The sequence below is a fragment of the Heptranchias perlo genome, chromosome 2 (genome assembly GCF_035084215.1).
Source record: "Heptranchias perlo isolate sHepPer1 chromosome 2, sHepPer1.hap1, whole genome shotgun sequence".
NCBI classification, from domain to species: domain Eukaryota; kingdom Metazoa; phylum Chordata; class Chondrichthyes; order Hexanchiformes; family Hexanchidae; genus Heptranchias; species Heptranchias perlo.
Genome location: NC_090326.1, coordinates 109,823,955 through 109,837,402, shown reverse-complemented (window position 1 = coordinate 109,837,402; position 13,448 = coordinate 109,823,955). Strand labels below are relative to the sequence as shown.

General features: G+C 41.2%; 1 protein-coding gene and 1 non-coding gene across 3 annotated transcripts in view; both read left to right on the top strand.

Annotated features, from left to right (window-relative positions):
* Window positions 1-13,448, top strand: part of cntnap2a (contactin associated protein 2a) — a 1,620,024-nt gene that overhangs the window by 378,774 nt on the left and 1,227,802 nt on the right. The window lies entirely within an intron of this gene.
* trnak-uuu (transfer RNA lysine (anticodon UUU)) lies at window positions 11,534-11,605 on the top strand. The gene has a single exon. It is a non-coding gene; the product is annotated as a tRNA-Lys (tRNA).

The window sequence follows — 13,448 nt, the reverse complement described above, 5'->3', positions numbered from 1 at the left end:
CATTTCCCATGTTTTTATGTGTTGGAAGAATTTTATTGTAATTGCCCTCTAACTCTGCATTTGAAGCACTTAACTTACATTGTATCTTTATCAAATCTTTTCAGTGACACATGACTGATAGATAAGCCATCTTGTATATATTAATGCTGGACAGATGCATACACTTGGTGATCATACCGCTTGCCACATCATTATATTGCTGCAGTCTGCAGTATTTTGTATTATAAAGCAGGGGGACTCTGGATGCTGTTGATAACTGCAATAGAATAACTTTATCTCCACTGGCACTGTCCAACTTAATTCCAAAATATAAATAGCAGGTCAGTCAATATCTGAAGGAGCCACTTCACTCAAACTGGCACAGACAGACATTAAATTCTGTTCATTAACAGCCAGTGCAAGAGTTAAGCTCCATAATACTTTACTTGATTCTACATCAGACCATTATAAATCAATATCTGACACTCTGTAATTGGTTTGGCATCAGATTTAATTGAGGTTGTGCTGTATTGTAAGAACATCTAAATTAATCATAAGAATCTTGAGCTCATGGGGACGTAAGAACTTGCTTTTCATCATGTAGAAATATTTACCTTTCACCTACTGAAAACCTGTGAATCAGTTGGATAAACAGTAGTAATCCATATGTGGCAAGCTAAGGGTTAAGTGAGGATTCCAGTTTTCAGAAGGGTTCTGTCCTCTTCATGCTGATGGAGAGGAGCTAAAGCAGCTGACATTTTTTGCTGTGATACAGCCTCATGCAAACAATGTAAAGTTGTTTTCATACCAAAGCAACACATTTCAGCCTGAATCAGGCTACTGTTTAAAACATTTGTCAAATAAAAAAAAATTGCCACATACTTTTTTAATGAATATACTGCGTCTTTGAGGTGACTAGTTGTCTCCCGTTTTGCATGTACATGTTGTGGTGTCTGGTGTCTTTTTGCAACATTCTACTGTTGCTTTTAGATTACTGATGTCTTGATATTTGACCTATGAAACTTGCTTGAGATGGTGTAACTAATTGAGGATTGGGGAATTTTGTGATGGTGGAGATGTTGAGATGCCTGATTCAACATTAGAAATGAAGCATTTTTTGTTTTTAAATGTGAATTGAGTGTGAGCTATTAAGAATAATAAAATGAATGCTATAGACTGCACATAATTATTAAATGACATACAATTATTTATTGTTGGCTTTTGTAATTAGTGCTGTGAGATTATGTAATTTAAGGCTGCAGAATTATACTTAGGGTGTGTGTATATAGAAATATATTTAACCACAACTTTGAGTCCTTTGACGTAACGGAAAGGATTGATGAGGGCAGTGCAGTTGATGTTGTTGTGTATCTGGACTTTCAAAAGGTATTTGATGAAGTACTGCATAATAGACTTGTTAGCAAAATTGAAGCCCATGGGATTAAAGGGGCAGTGGCAGCATGGATATGAAATTGGCTAAGGGACAGAAAGCAGAGCGTAGTAGTGAATGGTTGTTTTTCAGACTGGAGGGAAGTCTTCAGTCGTGTTGCCCAGGGGCCAGTATTAGGACCACTGCTCTTTTTGATATATATTAATGACCTGGACTTGGATTTTCAGGGCATAATTCCAAAGTTTGCAGATGACTTGAAACTCGGAAATATAGTAAATAGTGAGGAGGTATTTCTAATTATTTAAATAAAATAAAGTTTGTGTTTACTGATTAAAAGGCGGCTACAGATGGCAATTTAAAAGCATTATTAGTCTGTTAATGGACCCCATGAAATAGGAAATCTCATTCTTGGACACTTCCTGAAAGCGTGACTGAAGAGGAACATTTACATACTTGGTTTTTAACATATTTGGGTTTTGCATTCGCAATCATGAACCAGCCTATTGGACCATAAGGGCCTTTCCTTGTCCTGTACATCCTGTGCTTCTTAATTACTTTAAGTCTGGCATCACATTTCTGATTTATAAAATAATTTCCATTTATACTTTGGATGAATTTTTTGCATTAGTCAGTAGGGAGGAGAATGGAATACATTTTCCACTTTTGGCACCCAATGCCAGCGTCTGGCATTCCTGGGTTGGGTACAGCATAACCATCTCTGCTCAGGTGAAACAATGTGGCTTAACTATAGCCTTGTTGCTATCGTACGAATTTTTCTATTTCATATACTTACCATTCTTTGTAAACGCAGCAGCTAATATGGGTATAGCAAGGTCCCACAAACAGCAGTGAAATGAATAACCAGAAAATCTGTTTGTGATGTTGGTTGAGGGATAAATATTGGCCAAGGTACTGGGAGAACTCGCTTTCTCTTCTTGGAATAGTGCCGTGGGATCTTTTACTTCCATCTGAGCGCGCAGACAGGGTCTCGATTTTACTCCCTGAGGCAGATTGCTAATTTGGTGCCCATCTTTGCCCAATTGTGTGCTGTGTGTAGAACCCATAGAACCATTAGAGAGAGAAGACTTTAATATCATTGGTCTTAGCATTTCATTGGTTCAACAGCACAGGCACAAAGTCACAATGGCTTTAAACTGTTGTGTCACTGACTCCAGGGAGCTACTGGAGACCTCTGCCAGGTCATCTAGTTTGCTGTTCATAGAAGCATCAGGTGAGTCACAAATGCCACCCTTGTCAGGGCACCTCAGCTTGTACAATTCCATAGTTGTCACAAGCAGATGAAAAAGAGAGCTATTCAATTTTACTGAGTTAGGAACATAGGAACATAGGAACAGGAGTAGGCCATTCAGCCCCTCGTGCCTGCTCCGCCATTTGATAAGATCATGGCTGATCTGTGATCTAACTCCATATACCTGCCTTTGGCCCATATCCCTTAATACCTTTGGTTGCCAAAAAGCTATCTATCTCACATTTAAATTTAACAATTGAGCTAGTATCAATTGCAAGATTCCCCAAGGTATTAGGGTATTGACAGCACACATGTGGCATTGCATGTTCCCAATGTGAACTCCCATAATTACATGAATCATAAGGAGTCCCATTCCCTGAATACAGATTCCTGCCTGTAAATGTACGTTATACTGGAAGCTATCGCATAGCCGTTCTACGTTGGCAGTCCAGTGTCCTAAATCCTTTTCAAAATTAAGGGTAAGTGTCAGGATGGCTGTTGGGTGAAAAGCAATTCCAGTGCTCTTGTGGCTCATGATACCCCTTCATAGGGCCACAACTGCTGCAGATGTGTGCTATAAATAGGCACACAGAAAACCTGAATTCATATACAGCAAATAATTGAGATGTTGAAAGCAAGGCCCAGGTGTCTGGATGGGTGAGGAGGAGCCGTGCAGTACACATCCGGCACAACCTCATGCTGTGTCCTCACAATTTTGCTTTATAGAAACGTCTCATAAATGAATTCCCCAAGTATGCCGCAGAGTTCAATGTTGATACAGTTGAAGCAGAAGATCAGCCCCATGAAGAGAAGGCAGCTGGTTTAGGAACATAGGAACGTAGGCCATTCAACCCTTCGAGCCTGCTTCTCCATTCAGTGAGATCATGGCTGATCTGTATCCTAACTTCATCCACCCGCCTTGTCTCTGTATACCTTAATACCCTTGGCTAGCAAAAATCTATTGACCTCAGATTTAAAATTATTAATTGAGCTAGCATCTACTGCTTTTTTGTGGGAGAGAGTTCCACACTTCTGCCACCTTTGCATGAAGAAGTGTTTCCTAATTTCACCCCTGAATGGCCTGGCTCTGATTTTAAGGTTATGTCCTCTTGTCCTAGACTTCCCCACCAGCAGAAAACGTTTCTCTCTATCTACCCTATCAATTCCTTTCAAAATCCTAAAAACTTCAATCAAATTACCCAAAACCATCTAAAGTGCATGGAATACAAGCCTGGTTTCTGTATTCTAGCTGTAGCAAAACTTCCCTTTATACTCTAGCCCTCTAGTTATAAAGACTAACATTTCATTAGCTTTTTTGATTAATTTTTGTATCTGACTACTACATTTTCGTGATTGGTGTATATGGACCCCTAAATCTCTTTGGACCTCCACTGTTCCTAACTTTTCACCACTTAAAAACTACTCGGATCTATCCTTTTTTGGTCCAAAATGGATGACATACCTACGTTGAAATCCATCTCCCACTGTTTCCTAGAAACAGCAGCTAGAGAACTTAAAAGAGCAACTCATTTAGGACACTTTTATGACTGTTTAAATGACAATTTATCAGAGATCTTTTGCCATCACTGATTAGCCTCATTACTTTTCTCTCAGCAAATTTTTAACATTAATCCTTATATCTAGCCAGAACTTCAGTAATTTGTGTCACAAAACAAGAACTACATTGTCATATTCTGAATTCAAACCAAACACCACACTGTCCTTCCGGCAATCTTTCTGCTTATTTGTTCAAACTATATGAAACATTACTTGCCATCTTTACCATGCAGACCCCGTTGCCTACAAGATGTTTCCTCTGCTCTATTCTAACATTTCTTTCTAAGTGCTACCTGAGGGTCTGGGGTCTGAGATGTGGACAGTTGCTCCACACTACGGTGAGCCTTTTGGGATGAATGTGACCTACCTCACAGGGCTGCTGAGTCCTCAGATGGATCTGAGACAATTTATCTCTTTGTTATTGGCTCCATGGCAGCCTGGTTGTGCAAACTAAAACAATCTTGTGATGGTATCTGTGGGGAACTGACAGAGCATTCCTCTGTGGTGCTGTCTTGAGGGAAAGCAGCCTCATTGAGCTGTATTATAGCTCTTTCATTGGTACTGAGAACAAGATACTGGTTACCAGTGATTGTCAGAAGAACAGATTTTATGGTGCACTCATATCCTTAAATCCTGAAAGAGAGTACACTAGATATCCTCTAAACCCTTCAAGATGTCCCCCCGGATACTTCGGAATCTGACAACAGCTCCAAAAGCTCCCCTAAGACGTTCATGCATTCAGCACCTCCACGTTAGAATGACTGATCGTCCTGGAAGCCTCAACACACAGGGAATTGTATGCAGATGTTCCTGGAGCTGCTCATCTCTCCTGGGATGCGCAGCATTGATAAAATATCTCTCGTATGTTGGCGCACAGGATGGCATCCCCAAAGCCTCCACTCAGCAACATCAGGCCCCATTCCACACCAATATCCTCTGGCTCCTTGTGCTTTGTGCCTCACCCAGTGTTGAGTTGTCATCTACACTATCTTGATCCTCCTTAAATGACTGGCTGAGTTGGCAGAGGTAGAAAGGCCTGGTGGCCCAGAAATTCCTTTAGGCCATTTTCAATGCAGCAAATAGGCGTAGGGAACGATCGCTGCGCCTGAAGACGCAGGCCCGAGGATCACAAGAAATTGGTCCTCGGGCCTCATCTAAATATTCAGGATGAACTGTCATGTCCACGTGCAGCTTGCCCGATGGAAGCATTCAATTTTGGTACTTGGATAAGTCTCAGGGGTGGGGGAGGACACTGGGAGGGAGGCCGATCGCAGCCGGCAGTGGCCATCGTAAATACTGTGGAGCTGGGAGGATTGGTCCTGCTCCTCCCGGCTCAACAGAAACGTAAAAAAAATGTTTTACTTACTTTTAGGGTGGTGGTTGCTGGCAAGGCTGCATCCATGGCCCGAAAACCTGAGCCGAGCTGAGGCCTGCTCTGCTCAAGGCAACCCCAGGCTTCTTGTTAGCATCCTTAAAAAGGCCCCTCATTAGCATATTCATGTGGCCTAACGCCTATTTTAGGCAGCCACGTGAACAATGGTCCATCTCAATTTCGGGTTGGATGTTTTTCAGGCGCCCTTGGGACGCAGAACGTTGTGCCCTTGTATAGGTCCTTTTTGCACCCGTTTTACGCCCTCAAGTAGGTCCTTTTTGCACCCGTTTTATGCCTGTAAAACAGGCACATGAGGATCAATTTCTACCCCAGTACCTCTTCAGTCTCTCGTTATCTTCTGCCTCCTGATTTGTGGCTTCTGGAAAGGAAACATATTCACAGATGTTAACATGGGTCTGCATGTGTAGCAGGTAATCCTCATCAGCTCATTTGGGATTGCCTTTAGATGCTGTGCTAGCTGTTTAAGGACTTCACAAATACAGAGATATATCAAACTAAAAAAAGTTGTTCTCATTACAAACTGACAATGGGCATATTGCCTCCCATTTCTTCATTCCCAACTGTGTGGGCAGAGTTTGTGATAAAGGTTGACAGTGCCTCTTCCTCATGATGAGTTAGTGCCTGTAATGTCTGGGCGTGCTCGCCCTGTGGCCTGACATTCCCTGGCATTATGAGCTGTCTTCTGCAGGAGCAATGCAATGCATTAATTGGCTGTAGCAGTCCCCAGATCCTGTCATCACATTGTGTCAGTGTCCAAACAATGGATGGTAATAATAGCAGCAGAAAGGGAACAACGACATGGGATGTGAGACTTCAAGGGGTCAGCACACATTGTAGGATATGAGGGAAGGTGAAATGAGTGGTTCTATGTGAGAGTGCCTTCAGGCCAGCAGCAAAAGGTGCAACGTGTACCCTGATAGGGCACTGACTAAATACTAGAGCATACTAAAGCATTTGTCTCTCAGGGTTTCACCAAGCTTTCCTGCCATTTAGCTGGCAATTCACTTAGTTTTGTTGACCTTGTGTGGTCACTAAATTTCTTAATTAAACTGTAATGTGGTCCTTGGAATTATGGAGGTCCCACTCTGCTGCAGCCACCTCCTTCCACATTATCCTTGGTGTTGTATTTGACTTTTTTTGCCAGCTACTCCAAAAATTGAATTTGTGCTTTGATGAATTTCTGATAGGAGAACTTCAGTTTAAAAAGTAGCTGCTCTCCCTTTTGACTTGTGCAATGTCATATCTTCCTCTATTCAAGGAACCCCACCCCTTTTAAATTAAGGAAGACTTTAAAAATCCCGCTGTTGCTTCCTTGCTCTGTCCCCTCCTTGAGTTTTCCGGTATATCTGACCTATTGGTGGTAGGACGCACAGCCTTTTCCTGCCCAGCATTATGTAAAACAGTTGACCTCAGGATTTCTGACAGGGTCGGTGTCTGTAGATGTCAGCCCACAGATCTCTCACTCCACCACATTGTGGTGGCGGGAGAGGAGGAGGGTCAGGAATTTCGGGCTCGTGCTATATATAAATTCACCACCACTGTTATCACCAATATGAATCAAAATCAGTGTTCAAGAGGAAAAAAATACGCCAACTTACTTATAACTGTGCCAGGCAGGCTGGACCATCATGTTTTCTGCCTCAAGCATTGCTTTAAATTCAAGCACAGATCTACTCATGTACTTATTTGACAACAGGTAATTAAAAATAACACTGCACTGTGTATTGAGGGATATTCTGGTAATTTGTACGTAATATGATCTATCTGAAACAAGATGCAGTATAGTATAGCTAAGCATGTACAAGATTAAATACGATGTAGCACTGCTGCCGGTCACACTTTTTTCTCCCATGTTTCAGCTTGGTTGCTTGAAAGTCCTGATTGTTTCACAGCGGTTACATTAAGCACTACATGATTGCTAAAAAATAATGAGAGTTGACGTGTTACATAGCTGGGACTCCTCCCCCCGCAACCCAACCCCCGTCCCCCAACAACAAAATCGTTCAGAAGCATTAGAGGTTCCAGAGTTGTCATTATTTGAAGGCTAGAAGTGTTTTGTGTTTCCACTGCTACGAGCTGTCAGTCACTATGCCCTGCAGTGCAGGTTTTTAAAAGGCAGGCAGCTCAAAATATTATAGATGAATGCTAAGAAGCTGCCAATAGCAGCTGAAAGTGTCCTTCCGCTATCATTATTCCTGCATGCATAATTGCTTGGAAATATTTAATGAGAGGGAAAAATGAATAAAATCACACGGTGGATTTGAGTAATGCCAAACATCAATGAAATCATCCTTGGCACATGCCATAGCACATATGATCAATGAGTTCTGATTTAGAATGTTATGATGGATAAAATGGCAAAAAATCATTTTGTGATATATATTTGTTTTCTCAGCAGTTGAAAGATAGTATTTCATAGTTGCAGCTTGAACTGATTGTGCATTGTCTGCATAACCTGAACATCAGTAATGTATTAAATTTATGTTTCCTTTAGATTAAACTTTTAGGGCTTTGTTACTGTATAATGAACCTGTTGATACGCAATATTTTTATTTACATGACCTCTTGTACAAGTTAGGCTGAAGCAGAGCACAGTGAATATCTGGCGACTATGTTGTTACAAGTTACTGGATGTAATGTGACTCACCTACACAGCTGGGTTGAGTTGAGGCAAGTATAATCTTTAAGTAGCAGTTACAGGAGAAACAAACTGCAGATTGAATAAGGCTTTAAGATAGGAATTTGCAGAGATTTCAATTTTTATGAGTCAAAAACTGACATTTTATGCAGTTATGATGGGCGAATTTGTGAATCTCAACGTAAACTGTAATTTTTCAAGTGGTGGTCAGTGGTAACTGACTGAATTTTTTTCCATTTTCAAGAGTTAGACTTTAGTAGCTCACTCCATAGTCATTATTGCTTGACCCTAATTTTGGTGAACAGCAAAACAGATTTTGACTGTTGATGGCGCAGCCTCCATGGATATGTTGAATAGTGCTGACTGTCAACTCAATCCTTAAAGTGCACTTGAAAAATAATGCAGGAGAGACCCTCTCCTCACCCCATAGAGAAAACCTGAGCGTGAATGTCCATCAGATGTAAAACTCAGACTTGGACTCCTAAGTAAGAGTTGTAGATAGCAGCAGCAACCAAACTTTTTTGCATTTGTGTTGTGTCTTCAACATAAGAGTGTCCCATAGAGCTTCATATAAGAGTGAGATGAATCAAGTGGTAGAGAATTTAGGAAAGTACAGTCAAAAAGTTAGATCTTGAGGAAGTTTTTAAAGGCAAGGAGGAAGGTAGCAAGAGAAAAAGGTATAGGGAGCATGGGGCCAACATGGCTGAACACTACACCGCAAAGTGAGGAATTCAGCATAGGGAGTGTGCACTGTTGGAGGGTCATAGGGCACAGGCTGGGACATAGGACTGGAGGAGGTTCAGAGATAGAGTAGGACAAGGTTGTGCAGGAATTTGTAATGGATGACAAGGATTTTGAATTCACTGCATTGGGATATAGGGAGTCATTGAAGGTCGGCAAGGACAAGACAGTTGGGTGAGCAATGAGATAAGTTGCAGGGGGCTAGCTTTTGAACAATTTGGAGTTTGTATAAGGAGGAGTATTGCAGGGCGGGGGGGGTGATGGCGGGGGAGGTTAGTGACGATTGTGTTCAACAATGAGTTCAGCAAAGCACGGTTAGGGGTTTCAGCAGAAAAAGGGGTGAGTTAGGGATAAAGGTGGATAATACTGCACAGATGGAAATATGTTTTCTTGGAGTTTGAAGTTCAACTCAGGGTCAAACAGTATACTGAGGTTACACATCATCTAGCTCATCCTGCGTGAGCACCTGAGGAGGGGAAATTAAGTCAAGAACAAGGGAATAGATTTTGACATTTGTTGAGTACGTCATTGTTCAACTGGAAGAAGTTCTGATTTATCCAGGACTTCATGTCAGATAGGCAGCTGTCTAAACTATTTAGTTTTATAAAAGATATAGGAGAAATATCTTTTACATGACACAAATTCTTATGGCCATCCCAATGTGTTTATTATTTTCCTGAAGTCTGAAGCATTAGAATTCACGAAATGACCAGAGCAGATAATACAGGAAAGAAGAAACTAAAAGTACTGTGAAACTTGATGCTCTGTCTTTGGAATTTGCAGCTTGCATTATCAGGGACTCTCAACTTCCTTTATTTATGTTATTACATATTAAAACTGTTCTGTGTAATTAATGTTTTCAATCAGCATACATAATGTTGGTTATAAATTGACACATTTTCATCAAAGTCAGCTACCATTTCATATGTCCATTTTAGTGGCTTTTATTAGCTAACCATGATTGTCCATAATTAAGAAAATTACCCAGACTCATGACTAGTGATAATGGAGCAATATAGAATGTTTTATATTGCCACAAGCATCTAGAGCTTGGTAACATGAAGCATGAAATTAGTCTGTAAGATATGGGACTAAACGATACTTATATATTTTAAGAATCTGTAAGTATTGTATATGAGAAAACTTTGAGAGTAAGGAAGGCGACCAAGGCTAGAAAGATGGAAGTAGGGGCTATTTCTGTAATTTTGTTCAACAATCTAACAATCTTGTCCGTCTGTCTAAGTTGCATGTTTCATTAATTAAATGTGAATCAATATCATTAGAAATATTAGCCTAGGTTTTTGGATTGGGGCACATCTTCAGCAGGGCAGAATTTCCGTCCACCACAGAGATGCACCTTTGACCCTAGCCAAATTTCAACCCACAGGGTTTCTTGTATTCTGGAGGCAAGCTCCCAGGCCAATTCCAGACTGTCAAGCCATAAATGGGGCAGATAATTGTACACCTGATGCAGTGTGTGGATGCCGGCAACCTCCGAGATGCTAATAAAATGGGATTTTTAAAAAAAAGTTTTACAAATGTTTTCTGGGGCCTATGCAAAGCAGTGAAATACAAATGCAAAGAAAGACTTGAAAAATCAGGGCTTTTTTCGTTAGAACAATGCAGATTACAGGATGATATAATAGAAGTGTTTAAAGTTATGAAACGACTGGACAGGATAGATAGAAGTAGACTGTTTCTAATAGTTGTTGAGTTCATGGGTAAGTGAAATGTATGAGATTTACAACAGAGGTCAGCAGAAACTTCTTCACACAGAGAGTTGTGAGGCTGGGGAGTTCACTTTCAGGGTTAGTGGGTGAGGCAGAAACTATGTCAACATTCAAGGTTAGATTGGAGAGGTGGATGAAGGAAAAGGGTTTCAAAAGATATGGGAACAGGATGAGTAAATGTGATTAGAGCTATTTGCTCGCATGGAGGGTAAACGCCAACGTGGACTAGTTGGGCCAAACGGGCCTGTTTCTGTGTTGTAACTTCGATGCATTTCTATGTAAAACTGTAGGGAGGAGACTAGAAATTTGAGGCTATAAGATCCTAGTTATTTTTAACTGAATCAATGAACATGAGAATTGATTCCACACTGGTGCTCACATTCTAAAGCCGTGCTTGCAGGGAGCATCGGTTGGGAAATTGGAGCCCTATCTTCAACTGGATTGTGGAATTGCAAAATCAATCTATTTATCTCTGGAGTAAGTGAATCTGGTGAGAAAAAACAGAAAAAAAGCATTTGTTCAGCAGTCAATGGCTCAGCATGTTGATGTATCAATGGTGCACACAGTGGAGTTGTAGGAAGTGGATTTGTGCACATGGTTCCCAACACAGCAAGTTCTAGATTTCAGCTACTGTCAGGGAAAGATGCCAATGAAGTGGAGGCACTTCTCCACAGGGTAGAAGGAAAATTGCTGTATTGGACTTCCAGAACTGTTCTCAGCTGTTGGGGAGGGTTTTAACCAGCTTGGCAGGGGATGAGAACCTGAGCGTAGATTCAGAAGGGAGAGAAGCTAAGTTGGAAATGGAAGGCAGAAAATTAGAAAGCGAGTTTGGAAGGCAGAGGAAACAAAGGCTAGTTCCCATGTGGTCTAGTGGTTAGGATTCCTGGCTTTTACCCAGGCGGCCCGGGTTCGACTCCCGGTGTGGGCATAATAGATTTTCTATCCATAAAGCATTTGGACAGTTACATGGGTAAGATGGGTATAGAGGGATATGGGCCAAGTGCAGGCAATTGGGACTAGCTTAGTGGTATAAACTGGGCGACATGGACATGTTGGGCCGAAGGGCCTGTTTCCATGTTGTAACTTCTATCTATCTAAATAGACAACAAAGGAGTTTGGCAGTGCTTAATGGTATATACTTCAATGCAAGGAGTCTAGTGAATAAGACGAATGAGCTGAGGGCACAGATAGACACGTGGAAGTATGATATCTGAGCTATTACTGAAACATGGCTTAAAGAAGGACAGGAATGGCAGCTCAACATTCCTGGTTACAGGTTTTCAGACGAAATAGAGAGGGGGATAAAAAAGGAGGGGGATTTGCAATATTTGTTAAAGAAACAATTACAGCTGTGAGGAGGGATGATATGTTAGAAGAATCATCCAATGAGGCCATATGGGTTGAACTGAAGAACAAAAAAAGGGGCAATCACACTGCTGGGAGTGCACTCTCGACCCCCAAACAATCAGCGGGAGAGTGAAGAGCAAATATGTAGGCAAATTTCTGAGAAGTGCAAAAACATTAGGGCAGCTATAGTAGGGGATTTCAACTACCCTATTAATAACTGAGATAGATTCAGTGTAAAAGGTATAGAGGGCATACAATTCTTAAATTGCATTCAGGAGAGCTTTTTTAGCCAATATGTAGCAAGCCCAACAAGAGGGGGGGTAGTTCTGGACTTAATTTTAGGGAATGAAGCTGGGCAGGTGGAAGGGATATCAGTGGGAGAGCATTTTGGTGGTAGTAATCATAATTCAGTTAGATTTAGCATAGTTATGGACAAGAACAAAGATAGAACAGGAGTTAAAGTTCTCAATTGGGGAAAGGCCAATTTTATTAAGCTGAGAAGTGATTTAGCAAAAATGGACTGGAAACAGCTACTTGAAGCTAAATCAGTGTCAGAACAATGGGAGGCATTCAAGGAGGAGATAGTGTGGGTTCAGAGCAAATATGTTCCCACAAAGAAAAATGGTGAAACTCCCAAATCTAGAGCCCTCTGGATGTCAAGGAGCATCCAGGGTAAGATCAGGCAAAAAAGGGAAGCTTATGTCAGATACCAAGAGCTCAAGACTGCAGAAAGCCTAGAAAAGTATTGAAAGTGCAGGGGTGAAATTAAAAAGGAAATTAGGAAAGCAAAGAAAGGGCATGAAAAAATATTGGCAAGTAAAATCAAGGATAATCCAAAGATGTTTTACAAATACATAAAGAGCAAGAGGATAACTAAGGAAAGAGTAGGGCCTATTAGAAATCTAAAAGGTAACCTATGTGTGGAGGCGGAAGATGTGGGGATGGTTCTTAATGAATATTTTGCATTTGACTTCACAAAGGAGGGGGACGATGCAGATATTGTAGTTAAGGAGGAGGAGTGTGAAATATTGAATGGGATAAACATAGTGAGAGAGGAAATATTAAGGGGTTTAGCATCTTTGAAAGAAGATAAATAGCCAGGCCCAGATGAAATGTATTCAAGGCTGTTAAGAGAAGCAAGGGAGGAAATAGCGGAGGCTCCGACCATTATTTTCCAATCCTCTCTGGTTACAGGCATGGGGCCAGAGGTCTGCAGGACCGCTAGAATTGTACTGTTGTTTAAAAAGGGAGAACATATGAGATAGGAGCAGGAGTAGGCCATTTGGCCCTTCAAGCCTGCTCCGCCATTCAATGACATCATGGCTGATCTGATTTTTACCTCAACTCCACTTTCCTGCCTGTTCCCCATATCCTTTGACTCCCTTGCTGATCAAAAATGTGTCTAACTCAGCCTTGAATATATT